This window comes from Scyliorhinus torazame, chromosome 9, assembly GCF_047496885.1.
Source record: "Scyliorhinus torazame isolate Kashiwa2021f chromosome 9, sScyTor2.1, whole genome shotgun sequence".
Lineage (NCBI taxonomy): Eukaryota > Metazoa > Chordata > Chondrichthyes > Carcharhiniformes > Scyliorhinidae > Scyliorhinus > Scyliorhinus torazame.
Genome location: NC_092715.1, coordinates 26,982,455 through 27,001,661, shown reverse-complemented (window position 1 = coordinate 27,001,661; position 19,207 = coordinate 26,982,455). Strand labels below are relative to the sequence as shown.

The 19,207-nt window shown below is 50.9% G+C and overlaps 1 protein-coding gene across 6 annotated transcripts in view; it reads right to left on the bottom strand.

Moving 5' to 3' along the window:
- The window catches only part of palld (palladin, cytoskeletal associated protein), a 614,708-nt gene that overhangs the window by 162,430 nt on the left and 433,071 nt on the right, over positions 1-19,207 (bottom strand). The window lies entirely within an intron of this gene.

Sequence of the window (19,207 nt, the reverse complement as noted above, 5' to 3'; positions counted from 1 at the left end):
TAAATAGACTCCTTCCCTCAGCACTCCACTCAATTATAAAGAGACTCCTTCCCTCACCATCCACTCATTTATATAGAGACTCCTTCCCTCAGCACTCCTCTCATTTATAAAGGAACACCTTCCCTCAGCATTCCACTCATTTATAAAGGGACTCCTTCCCTCAGCACTCCACTCATTTATAAAGACAGTCCTTCCCTCATCACTCCACTCATTTATAAAGGAACTCCTTCCCTCAGCACTCCACTCATTTATAAAGAGACTCCTTCCCTCAGCACTCCTCTCATTGATAAAGAGACTCCTTCCCTCAGCACTCCACTCATTTATAAAGGAACTCCTTCCCTCAGCACTCCACTCATTTATAAAGACACTCCTTCCGTCAGCAAGAAGATCGAATGTGCTTTATCTGCTGATGAAGCTGTCAGAGTTATGGGTGACAGCAGAGGATCTTATTCGTCATCCAGCTGTGGGCAGGATAAGCAATAACTAAATCAACATCTGCCATTTGAAAACTGGTTTCAATGAAAAGTTGCTCAACATCTTTTTAAAATGTCAACACACTCCCAGGATAAGTACAAAGAGTTGGCGTTGTAGTATTATCACTCGGGGCCCCGTTGTACTTTATTGGAACCCCAGTCAAATGCATTTTTAAGTTCAGGTTTACCAACCTGTCTCAACGGGTCGCGTTTTCAACCGGGTCAGATGTGGGGTCCAAGTCCTGCTCTACAACCCCCCTTCCCCCTCTACAACACCCCTCCCCTCACCCCCCCCCCCCCCCCCCCCCAACAACACCACTGCTGGAGGGCGTAGCATCTGGCATAAAATTCCCAGGATAAACCTTCCATTGTCCTTCCACATCTCACCGGAACTGAACAGAGAATGAGGGAGCTCGCCTGCCCCGGTCCCAGTTGAAGTCCTTTAAATGGCCAATTAGTGGCCCCTTAAATGCGCAGGTGGCCTGAATTGTGAGGGGCTCAGGGCTGGAGTGGGGAGGGGGGAAATCCTGCGAGAAAACTCTGCTCGAGCCTCAGGCAGGATGGGGAAGGCCTACTTTCCACATAGAGGTCTGCCCCCTACGGGGGATCTATTTGATCATGGCCTCTCCTCCTCTATTAAGACCACTAACTCCCTCTCCTCACTGCCCCTGGGTCTATTGTTTGGTCTCCACCATGAGCCCCCCTCCCCCCCCCCCCCTCCGACATGTCAGGTACAGGGACTTAGAAGCCGGGTACTGATTGGCCACTGCTGCTGGCCTGGGCCACAAAACTGCCTTCCAATCAGCTCTCTGAGGTGGGACTTCTACCTTGGAGTGTAAAAGGGCTGTGGGACCACTGTGACCGCGTTCCCCGCCATCCAGGAAAGACTGCCATGTGAATAATCTGGCCCATCGATCAGCCATATACGAATTGCTCCCATGTTGCCTTGAACCAGAAGGAGATCGTTGTGCATCACCCATGTTCTTTGCTAGAACACCGTAAAACCAGGCCCGCTTTATTTCCTTGGGCAGAGACTCCAGCTCAGCACAGGATAAAGTGGTGGTACCTTTCCGATGAAATGTTACATAACAGGTGCGACACAGAGACTGGCTATTTGATCAAATGGGTTTGTACAATGCGCTCCACATGAACCTCTTCCCAACCTCTTGTCAACCCATCAACACGTCCTTGGAGTCCAAAGATGTGCAGATTAGGTGGATTGGCTATGCTAAATTGTCCTTAGTGTCCAAAAATGTTTAGGTGGGGTTACGGGGGTAGGGTGGAGGTGTGGGAATAGGGTCCCAAACGGCCGGGTGTCCATGGGTTCCGGTCTCTAGGCAGGTTGGTACCCTGGCACCCCTGATTCCCCCCTGGGCATGCTGACAGTGCCACCTGGGTGCCACCCTGGCTGGCAGTGGCAAGGTGTCCGGGTGGCATTTTGCCCGTGCTGTGGATCGGGCCTGGGGGTGCCCTGCCCTTATTAGGTGTGGTATTGGGGAGGGGGGAGATCTCAATTATCTCCTTCCAGGTGAGTTGAGGCGTTGGGGAGGCCCAGGTTGCTTTGCAGAGATAAAATTGGCTCCCCGATTTCTTCCTGTCCTGATGAGCAGAGCTCCTCAGTGCAGGTAACGGGACTAAGTGCAGCCTTGGTGGGATGCTCCCTTCTGAGGCCTCATAATAAAACAGCGTGTCGTCAGATAGCGGTGTCTTCCTCAGCGTTGCGAGCGCCGGTTAAGCGTGCTCGACACGGGACTCTCTTTCATTTCCTCTAAATCGCGCCCCATAAGTTGACAGGAAAGCGGAAAGCAGAGGAATTAAGGAGAAAAGAAAAGACTTCCATTTTGCAACTTATTTACAAGAATCCATTGAGTTAAAAAAAAAATGAAAGGAAAACAGCAGTAAGCCCCGAATTATATCCTTGTTGCAAAACATCTTCTGAGGCCAGTTAATCTTCTTTTTCAGTAATCCTGGTGTTGCTAAATTTAGTTGGGCCGAAAACAGAATAGTCATTCTTGTGATATCTGCTGAAATTTGATCCAGGAAAAACAGAGTGCAGCCAGAATTCCCAGAATTAAGGCAAGGCAGCGGTTTGCCAGTCTGCATAGGAAAGCTAAATAAATAGACTGGGAAACCTGTACAAATTATGGACATCTCCAGGACCCATTTTCTCACTGATTTTCTTCAAGAAAACAAAACCCATGCAGTTGCTTAGCACCTTATCACATATCTCAAAGCACCTACAACATCCGATTATTTTCATTCTGTGCTCAGCAAGATTCCACAAAGCGAAACTGTGGAGAATGACTGATTTAGTAAGTCGTGTTGCAGCTGTATATTGGCAAGTCATGTTGCAGCTGTATAGAACCTTAGTTAGGCCACACTTGGAGTATAGTGCTGAATTCTGGTCACCACACCACCAGAAGGATGTGGAGGCTTTAGAGAGGGTGCAGAAGGGATTTACCAGGATGTTGCCTGGTATGGAGGGCATTAGCTATGAGGAGCAGTTGGATAAACTCGGTTTGTTCTCACTGGAATGACGGAGGTTGGGGCGACCTGATAGAGGTCAACAAAATTATGAGGGGCATAGATAGAGTGGATAGTCAGAGACTTTTCCCCAGGGTAGAGGGGTCAATTACTAGGGGGCATAGGTTTAAGGGGCAAGGTTTAGAGGAGATGTACGAGGTAAGTTTTTTACACAGAGGGTAGTGGGTGCCTGGAACTCGCTGCCGGAGGTGGTGGAGGAAGCAGGGACGATAGTGACATTTAAGGGGCATCTTGACAAATACATGAATAGGATGGGAATAGAGGGATACGGACCCTGGAAGTGTAGAAGATTTTAGTTCAGACGGGCAGCATTGTCGGCGCAGGCTTGGAGGGCCGAAGGGCCTGTTCCTGTGCTGTACTTTTCTTGGTTCTTTGTTCTTTAGTTCATTTGTGCTGCTGTTGATGCCAGGTAGGGGAGGAATGTTGGCCAGGAAAGGGTTCTTTCCTTTTGGCAGGGTTCGGGAATCCTTTTGCATCAAACGGAACTGCCAAAACAGGACCTGGGTTTGACACTTTGCAGGGGGTGGCACAGTGGCATTGCCACTGCACTGGCAATCCAGAGACCCTGTGTAATCCTCTCGGGACCTGGGTTCGAATCCCACCACAGCAGGTGGCCCGATAAAATCTGGAATTAAAAAATGTAATGGCGGCTATGAAACCACTGCCGATTCTCTTAAAAGCAGGCTAATGATGAGAATCTGCCGTACTGACCCGGTCTGACCGACAAATGCAGGAATGGCCGACAGCAATGTGGCTGGCTCTTAAAAACCACTCAGTTGTAGCACAGCGGTATACGGTCGAGTGTGTTGCCCTGAGAGTTCTCAACATTAACTGCCGAAGTCAAATGGCATCAAGCCAAACATGGACAAGGAAACATCTTGCTCATTACCATCCTCACACCTCTCAGCTGATCAATCAGAACACCACTTGAGGGTGGCGAGGGCACAGAATGTATTCTGGCTGGGGAACAAACAAGAGGAAAAACGTACTTGACTTCAAACCCAGTAACCTGTCTGCTGCAGATGCCTCTCTGTGCAACAGTAAGTGTAAGCGTGACCACCGCCCAGTCCTTGCAGACTGGATGGGCCAATGGCCTCCTTCTGCACTGTATATTCTATGATACGGCGTATTGTCCTCACGTTGAGGATACCCCTCCATCGTGTGGTGGCACCACCAACATGCAAAATGGGATCATAGAATCATAGAATTTACTGTGTAGAAGGAGACCATTCGGCCCATCGAGTCTGCACCGGCCCTTGGAAAGAGCAACCCACTTCAGCCCACATTTCCACCCTATCCCCGTAACCCACCCCACCTAACCTTTTTTGGACACCAAGGGTAATTTAGCCTGGCCAATCCACCTAACCCGCACATCTTTGGACTGTGGGAGGAAACCGGAGCGCCCGGAGGAAACCCACGCAGACACGGGGAGAGCGTGCAGACTCCGCACAGACAGTGACCCAAGCCGGGAATCGAACCTGGGACCCTGGAGCTGTGAAGCAACTGTGCTAACCACTGTGCTACCCGGATCGATTTTGAACAGATCTAGCAACTCAAGACTGGGCATCCATGAGGCGCTGTGGGCCATCAGCAGCAGCAGAATTGGATTCAACCACAATCTGTAACCTCGTGACTCTGCATAGTCCCCACTCTACCGTCACCACCAACCCAGGGGATCAACAAGGTTCAATGGAGGGCACAGAGGCCATTCCAGGAGCAACATCAGGCATACCGAAAAATGAGGTGTAGACCTGGAGAAGCTACAACACAGGACTACTCATATGCCACACAGCATAAGCAGTGAGCGATGGTCAGAGCTAAACGATTCCACAACCAACGGATCTGTAGCCCTGCAGCCCTGACATATCCAGAATGGTGGTGGATAATTAAGGAGGAGGAGGAGGAGGCTGCACAAATATCCCGATCCTTAATGATGGAAGCACCCAGCAGATCAGCGCAAAAGATAAGGGGCGCGATTCTTGGAAAGACTTCTAAATGTGGTAGCGAGCGAGAATTCCCACGAGTTTCCTGGCGAGCGGCCCAGTGAGGCCGACAACTCTATTCAACTTTGATTGGTCCATTTAGCGAGGCCCCGCGGGCTTCTCGCAGCTATTGAAGGCTTGCCAGCCCATTTGCCGGCACGGCACTCGCCAGCTCCCCGTCCTTCACTCGTCCTTCACTCCCCCTCTTCCTCCAACCCCCCTGAACCCTTCCTTCACAGCCCTCCTCCCAACACTGTAAACAATGCACGTGGCCAACGATCTCCTGTGTGTCTCTCCTCAGGAAAATCTCTCCTAAAATCACCAGGTTGAGGCCCAGACTGGCGACATGGTGCCGGTCTTAAGAATCCTCACCTCCTTCGAGGAATGGGCCCTGGAGGTGATTGGGGTGGCCGAGGACAGGGCTGTCACCCACTCAGAGGTTGGCACACGCTGCAAAGGTGAGGAGCCATCGAGCTCCACCAAGAGGACCTGTCAAACGGGAGTTGTTATTACCTTACTGACTGACCCATCCCTCCCACTGACCACATGTCCATCAGCTGAGGTAGGGTTGCGGGGATAGGGTGGGGGAGTGGGCCTACAACAAAGAACAAAGAACAAAGAAATGTACAGCACAGGAACAGGCCCTTCGGCCCTCCAAGCCCGTGCCGACCATACTGCCCGACTAAACTACAATCTACTACACTTCCTGGGTCCGTATCCTTCTATTCCCATCCTATTCATATATTTGTCAAGATGCCCCTTAAATGTCCCTATCGTCCCTGCTTCCACTACCTCCTCCGGTAGTGAGTTCCAGGCACCCACTACCCTCTGCGTAAAAAACTTGCCTCGTACATCTACTCTAAACCTTGCCCCTCTCACCTTAAACCTATGCCCCCTAGTAATTGACCCCTCTACCCTGGGGAAAAGTCTCTGACTATCCACTCTGTCGATGCCCCTCATAATTTTGTATACCTCTATCAGGTCGCCCCTCAACCTCCTTCGTTCCAGTGAGAACAAACCGAGTTTATTCAACCGCTCCTCATAGCTTATGCCCTCCATACCAGGCAACATTCTGGTAAATCTCTTCTGCACCCTCTCTAAAGCCTCCACATCCTTCTGGTAGTGTGGCGACCAGAATTGAACACTATACTCCAAGTGTGGCCTAACTAAGGTTCTATAAGGTTCTATGTTGGGTGTTCTTTCAGAGAGTTGGTGCAGACTCGATGAGCAGAATGGCCTCTTTCTGCCCTGTAGGGGTCCTACAAGATGCACTGCAGGAAATTACCAAGGCTCCTTAGGCAGCAACTTCCAAACCCAGATTTGGAAATATATCGCCGTTCCTTCTCTGTCTCTGGGTCTAAATCCTGGAACCGTCTCCCTAACAGCCCCCTACTTATATACCCGTGTGGTGTACCGACACCACATAGCAGCGGTTCAAGAAAGCAGCTCACCAATACCTTCTCAAGGGAAACTAGGAATGGGCAACAAATGCCGGCCTAGCCAATGACACCCATAGCCCATGAGTATCAATAAAAAGCCCAGCAACCCAGTTATCCTCACTGCTCCAGTGAAGTATCGGCCCAGATCATGCACAATCTGTAATGCTGCTTGGATCCAGAAGCTTCTGATTGGAGAGAGAGGATCCAAGTTGACAACTCTCTTACTCCTGTCCGAAAGAAACCCACTTCGACGGGGAGAGAACCCCATCAGTCATATATTTCCCCAAATGGATATTCTCCACAGGCAAGCCACATGACTCCATAGGGCAAGAATACATTTCCACCTGCTTACCAAAAGTGCGTTGGCAGCATGTCCCAGTTCGTGTGAACGCAAGACTTGCCTGCGCTCAACTCGTGGGGCAGGATCTTCCCTCCAGGGGCCGAAAACAGAGATGGGGACTGGTTCGCGGCGCCGAACCTGCCCTCATGGGCGAAACAGGAAGCCATTGTGATTGACAAGGAGGTTGCTTATTCAATTAGCCTGGAGACCCGTTTGGCAGCTAGGCACCCGAAGCTTGGGGGCCACTCAAAGGCCTTCCAGCCTCAAGGGTGCAAGGTGGGTAAATAAAAGAGAGGGTGCGTCAACATGGAGGCACCCTCGCTCCAATTTCGTTAAAGCGTTTCAAAAATGGCTTTTACGGCGAGAGAATGATTGTCATGGGGTGGGAATGGGGGAAGGGGGAGCCCTCTACAGAGTGGCTGGTGAATTTTCATGACCCCAGGCAGTCAAGCAAGGTTTCTAGGCCTGCCTGGTTTGCTGCCCACTGCCCCCCCCCCCGCCCCCGCCCCTCCCCCCCGCTTCCCAGCACAGAAAGCTCTCCACTCCTGAAGGCTGACTAAAAATTCCAGTCAATGACCAGCAATTGGCCTGAATTAGGTCCTTAACGATCCGTGGCGAACTGTTGCCTGCTGGCAGGCAGCCATGCTGACCCTGATCCTGCCTGTGCAGAAATAACCCCGAGGCAGGGTGGAGCTGGGAAATCAGCAGGGCCGGCTGATGGGGTATTTTTAGCTCCCGCCCACCTCGGATCCCCTGTGGGAACTGAAAGTCCAGCACATGCGATCATACAATACAGCAGGAGGCTGGTCCGTGGTGTAATAATAATAATAATCTTTTATCAGTGTCACGAGTAGGCTAACATTAACACTGCAATGAAGTTACTGTGAAAATCCTCTAGTCGCCACATTCCGGCGCCTGTTCGGGGAGGCTGGTACGGGAATTGAACCCGCGCTGCTGGCCTGCCTTGGTCTGCTTTAAAAGCCAGCTACTTAGCCCTGTGCTAAACCCGCCCCGTGTTCAGGTACACAGAGGGAGAATTCAGAATGTCCAAAAAGGGGCTGTTTAGCACAGGGCTAAATCGCTGGCTTTGAAAGCAAACCCAGGCAGGCCAGCAGCACGGTTCAGTTCATTTCATTTCAATTACCTAACAAGCACGTCTTTCGGGATTTGTGGGAGGAAACCAGAGCACCCGTAGGAAACCCACGCAGACACGGGGAAAACGCGCAGAAGCTTGTGGATCCGCACAGACAGTGACCCAAGCCGGGAATCGAACCTGATACCCTGGCGCTGTGAAGCGACAGTGCTAACCACTGTGCTACCGTATGCAGGGCTCTTTTGAAATAATTATTCAGCTGGTATCACACAGTGTGCTCATTCTTCAGGACCACGCAAATTTGCTTATTCTCAAGTAGTTATCGAATTCCCCTTTGAATGCTATTATCGAATCGACATCCGCCATCCTTGCAGGAATGCTATTGTGTAAGTCACAACAGCTTAGTGCAAAGAAACTCTTCTCCTCCCTGCTTCCCGAAGCTGGGGGAAATCACAAATGCACACGCACCCACGATGGGCTGAGTGGCCTCTTTAATTACTGCGTGACTATTAGGGGGAAATAGTTGCATGGCGGCTAGGCGACTGGAGTAGCAATACCAGAGGCCCAGGCTGATGCTCTGGGTACACGGTTCAAATCCCACCACGGTAGCCGGTGCGATTTAAAGTCAATCCATAAAATCTGGAATTGAGAAGCTGGTCTCAGCAACGGTGCCCGTGAAACGATGAGACGTGAAACACCCATCTGGGTTCACTAATGTTCTTCAGGGAAGGAAATCTGCCGTCCTTATCCGGTCTGGCCTACACGTGACTCCAGGCCCACAGCAATGTGGTTGACGCTGAACTGCTCCTCTGAAATGGCCCAGCAAAGCACTCAGTTCAAGGGCAAATAGGGATGGGGATCAAACGCAGGCCCAGCCCAGTGACGCCCACTTCCCAGGACAGAATCAGACTTCAAAAATGACTCTGGGGCCCTACAGCAATCAGCTCATTTGCATATTTTGGAGATGTCTTTGAAGTGATTGAGCAATATGTTTTTTTTGGTGGGGGACCAGCTGAATGAACCATAATGATCTTTACTGCTTTTATACATTCCAAGCCTGTTCCACCACTGAACTGGGGAATGCCATATAAACAATAACATAACAGCATCACTGTCTAAATATTCAAAAGATTAAAGGTTTTAGTGCAGCCACATAAACCACTAGTTTAGAAAGCATAGTTTATTGGTTATTAATCCAGCAACAGCTGCTTCACCAAGTACATCTCATCTCACAGGACTAACTTGTGAAGGTTGTTCGCAAATGGATCCCCCCTCATTGTTGTATTTCTTCCCAAGATTTTCTCCTACCACTCAAAGGCCCCACAGAGGCCTTGAACCCAGGAGTGGTCCCCAACTGGCCATCTGGTCAAATCCATTACTCGATCAGTGCAGACTCGACACAGACTGTGACCCAGGGTCCCAGGTTCGATTCCCGGCTTGGGTCACTGTCTGTGCGGAGTCTGCACCTTCACCGGGTGTCTGCGTGGGTTTCCTCCAGGCGCTCCGGTTTCCTCCCACAAGTCCCGAAAGATGTGCTTGTTAGGTGAATTGGACATTCTGAATTTCTCTCCGTGTACCCGAACAGGCGCTGGAATGTGGTGACTAGGGGCTTTTCACAGTAACTTCATTGCAGTGTTAATGTAAGCCTATTTGTGACAATGAAGATTATTATAAAGATTATGACATGATCTCCAAACAGTCTGAAAACTATTCTGTCCACATTCATCTCTCCGTGTTGATTAATCTGTCGTCAAACTCTCTTCTTCAGATGGAAACAGTTACTAGATCAATTGTCAACTTTCAAACCGGGATGGATAGATTTCTTAAACCAAAGGCATGAATGGCTAGGCGGGTTTAGGGAGCTTAGGCCGCAGTTCAGCCATGATCACACTGAATGGTGGAATAGGTTTGAGGGTAAAAATGGCCAACTCCTTGTTGCTTTGTTGATGTGACAATGACTGCTTGAACTGACTGGACAAATCCCGCACCCCATCGCCTCCCCACACCAAGCAGTTTCTGGCTTCTACTGAACACCAGCTCTCTCCAAGACAATAGAACCATTAAAGTCCATCAGTACCCATCTGTACAACCAAGAGGAAGGTTGGGATCCCCAGAGCGTCGGAGTGACAGATTGCAATTCCACCTAGGGGTAGGTCATTCGACCCCTCGAGCCTGCTCCACTATTCAATGAGGTTGCGAATGATCTATACACATCAGTGATTGAAGGAAAGTCATTTGAAGCAGCTGAATGATTGTGGGCTAACATCAACCACTTGCAGCTTACAAAGCAATGCTTTCTTCTAAAAACCTCACCGTCCAGCAAGAGTGCCGGTGACCAGCCAACACGGGCTCAAGGCGATTACAAAAGGAAGAGGAGGGGAGATGAGGAGATTTTTTTCTTAAAAAAGGCCCAACAAGTGGGCAGCACGGTAGCATTGTGGATAGCACAATTGCTTCACAGCTCCAGGGTCCCAGGTTCGATTCCGGCTTGGGTCACTGTCTGTGCGGAGTCTGCACATCCTCCCCGTGTGTGCGTGGGTTTCCTCCGAGTGCTCTGGTTTCCTCCCACAGTCCAAAGATGTGCAGGTTAGGTGGATTGGCCAATAAATTGCCCATAGTGTCCAAAATTGCCCTTAGTGTTAGGTGGGATTATGGGGATAGGGTGGAGGTGTGGACTTGGGTAGGGTGCTCTTTCCAAGAGCCGGTGCAGACTCGATGGGCCGAATGGCCTCCTTCTGCACTGTAAATTCTATGATAATCTATGAAGTGACGATGACGTGGAATGCACTGGGCGGAAGGATGGTGGAAGCAGATGCAATCATAACTCCCAAAATATAATTGGATAAATATTCCCGAAAGAAAAAAAATTGCGGAGCTATGGAGAAAGAGCAGTGGGCGTGGGATAAATTGGCTAACGTTTTCAAAAGAGCTGGCACAGGGATGATGGGCTGCATAGCCTCCTCGTATCCTGTAAGCTTCTATTCTATACCCTCCCAACTCCTCCCCGCCCTCCCCTGTAGGCTGGGATTTGACGGCATGACCTCGAGCAGACTGATGCTCGCTCAAGTCGCCAGTCTCTGTATCATCATCCAGAGAAGACTATTTAACCACACAAAGCACTGCTCGATCCTGATGTTATCAGGATTTCCTGCATTTCCAGAGGCTGATAGCAATCAGGGTGGGAAATTCTTGGCTGATTTATTTTTTAGGCCTTCTCCCTAACCCAAAGGAAAGCGAGACCGCTCATATCATCTCGACTACTGCCAGAACAAGATCAACATCGGAACACAGATTGGAGGCCTCCCAGTAAAGCTAAGGAAAGACTTGCATCATATGAACCATAAGACATAGGAACAGAAATAGGCCATTCGGCCCATCGAGTCTGCTCCCCCATTCGATCATGGCTATTACGTTTCTCATCCCCCTTCCCCTGCCTTCTCCCCATAACCCCTGACATCCCCCCCGATTAATCAAGAACCTTTCATAAGCGTAGGACGTCTCAAAGCACATGACAGGCAACAAAGCAATTTCGCAGTGCAGTCCATGTTACAGTGCGGCGAGTGCAGCAGTCAATCCGTGCACAGCAAGCTCACATAAATATCAGAGGACGGATAATCATGATGCTGATTGGCCACGGCACCGAGGACAGCCCCCCATGCGATAGTGCAGCTGTGGGAATCTGAGAGAGCCCGGGGGAGTGTGGGGTGCGGCGCAAATTCTGTTTAAGATCTCACACGATAGACGGTACCTCTGACAGTGCAGCAGTCCCGGAGTACAGCTCAAGGTTGCGTCGTCAAGTCAATGGAATGGGACTTGAGCTTGTGGTTTAGAGGCAAGAATGCGGTTCACTGAATGACAGCTTAGGTAGTGCTGCCTTGCCATCAGGAACATCATGTCAATTAATACCAGGATCAAATGCAAGGTCATCCAGTAGTCTTTTGAAGGCAATTAAATAGTAGGTAAGGGGGAATGGTGGCATTGTGGTATTGTCACTGGGCTAGTAATCCTGGGACCCGGGTTAATACTCTGGGGAAACCGGGTTCAAATCCCACCTCGGCAGTCGACGAAACTTAAAATTCAGTTAATCATCTTGGAATATAAAGCTAGGTTCGGTAATGACAATCATGAAACCATCATCAATTGTTGCAAAAACCCATCTGGTTCACTAATGGGAAGGAAATCTGCCGTCCTTACCCGGTCTGGCCTACGCGTGACTCCACACCCACAGGGATGTGGTTGACTCTTACTGCGCCCCCCCACCCCGAAATGGCCTCACAAGTCACTCAGTTCAAGGGTAATTAGGGATTGGCAACAAATGCCGGCCCAGCCCAGCGACAGCCTCGGCCCATGAAAGAATACGTTTTTTTAAAAACCTGCTGCACGGCCCCCCGTGTGAATGGAGCTGGTTCTTCAGAAGTTGCACAGAGACCAGTACATGAATGTAGCTGCTTGTTCACTTTATTTGCCACCTCCTCACAAACTCTCCAAATTTCCATAAACACTTCAAAGTAAGTGACGTCCAAAAAGCTGCCTGGAGGACATAGTACGGGCCTAATCCTGCTACGGGCCTAATCCTGCTCCTAATTGGTGTGTCGGTATGTATGTTCAGAGGACACGACGAGACAAAGAAGAGGCAGTAAAGGAGGGGAGGAAAAGAGAGTGAGGTGGTGGGAGTGGGGGGGGAGGACACGGGAGGAGAAAGGAGAGAAAGAGAATGGGAGGGATGGAAAAAAAGACATAGAAGAGCTGGGAAAATTTTTTAAATGCTTAAATTCACTACTAAATACATATTGTTTCACCTGGCTTGAGGGGGAATGGTGTGGATTGTAACACTGAGCAAGCCAGGACATAGAATACCTACAGTGCAGAAGGAGGCCATTTGGCCCATCGTGTCTGCACAGACTCTCTGCAAGAGCACCCAAGCTAGGCCAACGCCCCCTTCCACCCCGCCCAATCCCCGTAACCTAACCTGCTCATCGGGGAGCAAGTTAGCGTGGCCAACCCACCTAACCTTCACATCTTTGGACTGTGGGAGGAAACCGGAGCACCCGGAGGAAACCCACGCAGACACGGGGAGAACGTGCAGACTCCGCACAGAGACAAGGCCGGAATCGAACCGGAGTCCCTGGCGCTGCGAGGCAGCAGTGCCAACCACTGTGCCACCCTGGACAGAAGTGATTCAATTTCTCAATGAGTCCCTGTTTCTCACTTCCTCTGTCCACCTTAGTTAAGAATGGCTATTGGTGCCCTGTCCAATATTTAACCATCACCATCACCATAAATGGATCAGCCAGCCAGCCATCACACTGCTGTTTGTGGGACAAAGTTTACATTTCAATGTTATTGTTTTGAAAAGAAATCTAGCATTTATGGAATGTCTCGCACGGACTCAGAATGTCCCAAGGCGTCTTGCAGCTTTCGATACACCATCACTGTTGTAATGTAATGGGCAGCATTGCTGTAATGGGCAGCATGGTAGCACCGTGGCTAGCACTGTTGCTTCACAGCGCCAGGGTCCCAGGTTCGATTCCCGGCTTGGGTCACTGTCTGTGCGGAGTCTGCACGTTCTCCCCGCGTCGGCGTGGGTTTCCTCCGGGAGCTCCGGTTTCCTCCCACAAGTCCCGAAAGACGTGCTTGTTAGGTGAATCGGACATTCTGAATTCTCCCTCCGTGTACCCGAACAGGCGCCGTAGTGTGGCGACTAGGGGATTTTCACAGGAACTTCACTGCAGTGTTAATGTAAGCCTACTTGTGACAATAAAGATTATTATTATTATGCAGGAAACACGGCAGCCAATTTGCGCATAGCAAGCTCCCACAGGCAGCGATGCGACAATGATCAGATCATCAGTGTTTTAGTGATGTCGGTTGTGGGCGAAGTATTGGGAAGGATGTTGGGAAGATCCTGCTTGCTCATTTAAAAAAAAAATAAAAACAGAGCTGCCACGGGATCTTTCGTTTTTCACCCGAGAAGGCAGAGAGGGCGTCAATTTTAATGACTCAGCCAAAAGACAGCACCCTCAGACTGTGCAGCACCCGCTCAGCACTGCACTCAAGTCTGGACCGTGCTCTCAGGTCCCTGGAGTGAGCCCTGGATGCTCGACTTTGGAACAAAAGAATCTCAGTGGTGCACTGTCACCTGTTCTGTGGTCCAGTTACTGTCTGCACTCTTCATTCTTGAGAGGGATTCCAGAACATTCTTCAGAGGGATCCCGGAACACAGTGCAGTCAGTAAATGATAGCAGCGGAGGGAAACAAGCGGGTGTGTGGGGGGGGGGGGGGGAGGGGCTTTGCAGTTTCTGTATATATTGATTCAACGTCAATACTATACATGACTTTCAAGTGAGGGCTAACATTCCTTGTTATTGTAGGTTTCAATTGCGGCTCAGTGGGTAGCTCTCTCGCCTGTTACTCAGAAGGTTATGGGTTTAAATCCCACTCTGACATCCCAGTGAGTTACTGAGGGAGTGCTGCCTTTCACGTGAGGCATTAAACAGAGTTCCCCTCCGCCCTCACCCCTGTAGTCTCCAACAGTTGGGTGGGGTTACCGGGAAGGGGCAGGGAGTGGGACTGGGTGGGGTGCTCTTTCCCAGGGTCGGTGCAGACTCGATGGGCCAAATAGTCTCCTTCTGCACTGTAGACACTCTAAGATTCTCATCGGCGCTTGGAGAAGATCTAGGTGACTGGCCAGGGTTTTCCAGTACCCGTCATGGTGGGACCTGCTGTGAGATATTCTGTGACCCCAGCCACAAGTCCATTGACCTTCGGCGGGATTTGGGTGACCCCGGGGTGGGTGGGGCTGGAAAATCCCACGCACTCTTTTCAAGGAGGACAGGGGAACTATCCTCGGAATCCTGACCCACATATCAAGAATCATAGAATCACTATAGTGCAGAAGGAGGCCATTCGGCCCATCAAGTTTGCACCGACCCTCCGAAAGAGCACCCTACCTAGGCACACTCCCCCGTCCTTTCCCAGTAACCCCATCTATCCTGCACATCTTTGGACTGTGGGAGGAAACCGGAGCACCCGGAGGAAACCCACGCAGACACGGGTAGAGCGTGCAGACTCCGCTCAGTCAACCGAGAATTGAACCCGACACCGTGCCTTATTCTTTAACCAACATCACTAAAAACAAATGACCTGATCATTGTCACATTGCTGTTTGTGGGAGCTTGCTGTGCGCAAATTGGCTGGTGTGCTTCTCCCTTTACAACCATGGGTGTGATTAGTTCAGGCCGGTGGGAAATTCCGGGCGCAGGCAACGGCAGGCCCGGTAGATCCCGCTGACGCCCCCCCCCTCCCCCACTGAAAAACATGCGGCGGACTGGTCGGTAAATCCCACCCCATGTTTGCACTTCTAAAGTACTTAGCCGGCTGCAAAGCCCTTTGGGACATCCAGTGGTCACGAAAGGTGCTATAAAAATGCAAGTCTCTCTTTTTCCTTTTGAATTCCATGCAGTAACAAATAAACCTTTTCTTCGCGCCATGAAAATGTTTGGGGAATTGACTCTTTGTGGTAATACCAGGTATTGCGGTACCTGAGAGGTGGATGACCATTGGCTAGACCCAGGAGTCTACCATTGGCTGATGTACATAGCTCCGCCCTGAGAGGCGGGGTATAAGAACCGATGCCGTCCCAGCAGCCTTCACCTTCTGTAACGAAGCTGCTGGGGAACAGTTCTAGCAGATTAAAGCCTATTCGTTATGACTCACCGTCTCGGGAGTAATTGATTGCGCATCAATCCTGTTGTGTTTTGGAAGTTGGGATGGGGGAGGGGAGCACAGTGATGGTGCCAAAATTCTTCCCATGTCCTTCATACAAATTCACTGCTCACGTTATTAACCATTGTGTGTCAAGAGATATTCGCTGGCAAGCATATTCAGTCCTGCGGGGAGGGGGCGCGGGGTTGGGATGGAAAAGGATGAGAAAAAGAATCTTGGGCGGGATTTTCCGTTGCCCGATGCCGATATCCTAATCGGCGATCGGGCGGAGAATCGACTCTGATGCCCGAATCGGAGCCGGCGCCGGTTTGACGCCAGTCAGCCATGCTCCGCCCCCTCTGAAATGGCATCATCACGTCACGCGCCGCTGCAACGCTGTTAGCGTGTCATCGGCCGGCCCTCATGCCAATGGGTTCCCGACCGCGTGGGACACGTGTGGTCTCAGCCGTTGGGAATCCGGTGTGGCGGCTGCGGACTGTATCCAGCGCCGCCACACTCAGCCGGGATCCGTGCCACTGGCCAGCGGTGGGGGGGGGGGGGGGGTGGAGGGTCCCGCGAGGGCTGGGGGGACTGGTGGGGGGGGGGGGTGGCCAGGTGGTGTCCTGCAGGGTTGCGGGTGACGGGTCGGGTCCGCGCATGGCCGACGCCATGTTTTACGGCGCGACGGCTGCAGGTCGTCACCTGTGCTAATGCGCAGCCAGGGATCCGGCCGTTCTCCGGCCGTTTTCGGCACGGCAGCCGGGAGTTTAATCTGGCGCTGCTGCTAACCCCTCACCAGTCCCGGAATTGGTGAGGGGTTGGCGACGATCTTTCCGTCGTAAACCTCCCGCAAATTCTCCGTTCAACCTGGCACTTAGCCGCTGAAACGGAGAATGCAGCCGCTTGTATTACAGAATTGATTCCCAGCTGAATGTCGGAGTAACAACTGGGACTTGGTTCAGTGATAGAACTGCGAACTACGTGGAGGATCGGCCAAAAATGAAACACCGAACGACAAGCAAAATAACTTCAGCCTTCCTCTTTAAAAAAAAATCACTGTGTAAAGGTGTACTCAAAGGAATGGCAGGAGTTTAAACAAAGCGCCTCAAATTTATGTTAACTCTGTACAGTTCACAACCCCCCCCCCGCTCTACTTTCGTACTTTCATTGCTTCTCTACCAGAATTTATACTGGACCAAAACTGCGAATGTGCATCAAGGATGGTCGCGTCCCCCCCCCCACACCCCTCCCCCCTCTTCCCCCCATCCTCATTACTTCTGTTAAAAGAGAGAGAATTCTACCTTGTCTGTTGCCATGACAATGCCAGCAGTCTTCTGGGAAAGAGGCATGTTGCTTGTCTTGTACGGTTGCCAATCTTTACTGCACCACAATTCTATAACCTCCATAGTAAAGGGTCTGGGGCTCATTTCCTCTCTCAAGACTAAGTGATGATGTTTGGTGCACTTCATTCAGGGAAAGGAGCTTTTGAAAAGGAAAGCAAAACAGAACCAAAACATGACCGAACAGATCCCACAAAAGGAGAACTGTCCGAGGACACAAAGGACTACTGTGGAGGGTTGGCCTCGACACATAGGCCAGAGACTTGTTCACTCGCGCACCGAGGAGCCCGGGCTTCCAGCTCCATCTCCCCTCTTTTGGAGACGTGCCTTTACTCCCGTACTGGGATCGCGCAGATCACCCTGCACCACTGACGTCACCCTCGTTGAGATCTGAAACTGCAGTGCTCCAGAATGCCCTTTCGTAGATCAATTGTCACAGAATGCCTGCAGTGCAGAAGGAGGCCATTCGGCCCATCGACCCTCCGAAAGAACACCCAAACTAGCCCCCCCCCCCCACCCCCACCCTATCCTTGCAACTGCATAATCCCACCCAAACCCCACATCCCTGGAGACGAAGGGGCACTTTCGCATGGTCTGTCCACCTAACCTGCACATCTTTGGACATCCTTCATCTATCGGGGTTAAGTAAAAAGAGAGCTGGGGGGCAGCTCGTGGGGGTACATATCCGACAAGTCAGAGAGACCACAAATACAAGAAGAAAATATTGCAGGCGCTGGAAACCTCAAACAAAAACTGGAAGTGCGGGAAATACTCAGCAGGTCGGGCAGCATCTATGGAGACAGAAACAGAGTTAATGGACAGGATTTGCCAGCTGTTCAGGTCAACGGGATATTCCGGTCCCAAGCCGGTTTCCCGCCGATGGGGCGGGGGGGCTGCGGTCAACGGGAAATCCCGCTGACAAGGGCGGGACCACTAAATCCCGCTGGGGGGGCCACCTCCGCTGCCAAAAAACATGCGGTGGGCTGGTTGGTGAATCCCGCCCACTGCCAGACCTGCCGTGTTACGTAGAAACATAGAAAATAGGAGCAAGGGGCCCTTCGAGCCTTCCCCGCCATTCATGATGATCACGGCTGACCATCCAACTTAATAGCCTGATCCCGCCTCCCCCCCCCCCCCCCCATATCCTTTGAACACCTTCAGCACAAGTGCCATATCTAACTGCTTCTTGCAAACCATGTTTTGGCCTCAACTGCTTTCTCTGGTGGTGAATCCCACCAGCCGACCACACTCTGGGTGAAGAAGTTTCCCTCCAGCATCACCTCTTTCCCCCCAGCGTTTTCTGTTTTTATTTCTGCTGCAGCTAAGTTGGGTTGAATTGGGTCCGTTTCTCTGCTTCACAAACCTGGGCTGTTTGAGCTGTTGGAGGCACAGGGGGAGATAAGGTTGCCAGCTCAGGTTAGGCGTATTCCTGCAGGTTGCGTCACGTTCGATCCTCTCACCAAGCAAGTGGTCAGCTCAAGGTGAAAGAAAATGGGAAGAAAATGCTTTTTGTACACATGCTCTCCATTACACTACTTAGGAGTGTTCCTACGTCACAGCAGCTACCACACTTCAATAGGTGCTTGAACTTACCATAGATGTCGACATATAAGTCGACCTTTGTACCCTCGAAAAAAATCCCTCCATAAACTGGAGTCGACTTATACACAGAGTGTAAAAGTGAACTGCTCGCCTGGGTAAGGGTGGTCACCATGTTGAAATGCCATCTGCTTCTGAAGCGAAGAGTGGGTGTGTCAATATGGTGGTCACCACTGATGTATTATACTGTATATATATATGGGTTTTACGGCAAGGCCCTTGTCCTACAGGTACGGGGGTAGATCCCGGCCTGCTGGCTCCGCCCAGTAGGCGGAGTATAAATGTGTGTGCTCTCCGAACAGCAGCCATTTTGTAGGCTGCTGCAGGAGGCCACACATCTCTGTGTAATAAAGCCTCGATTACATTCTACTCTCGTCTCGTCGTAATTGATAGCACATCAATTTATTACACAGAGATAGAATGTAATCGAGGCTTTATTACAGTCTTGAACTCCCACGCTCCTTCACAACACAGCCTGAATCACCGGTTTGATCCCTTGTGCCAGGTTATAAGGTACAGATAAGGAAAACATGCACTCGTGGGGGGAGAAATGCGAATGTAGCACGTCATGGCGAAAAGGGTTGGGGGTTGTGGGGCAGATGTCGAACATATGCGGTGAGTATGTGTAAAAACAACGGGCAGGGTTCTCCGTTCCGGGGTCTAAGGGCTGACACCAACGGAGGATTCACGATG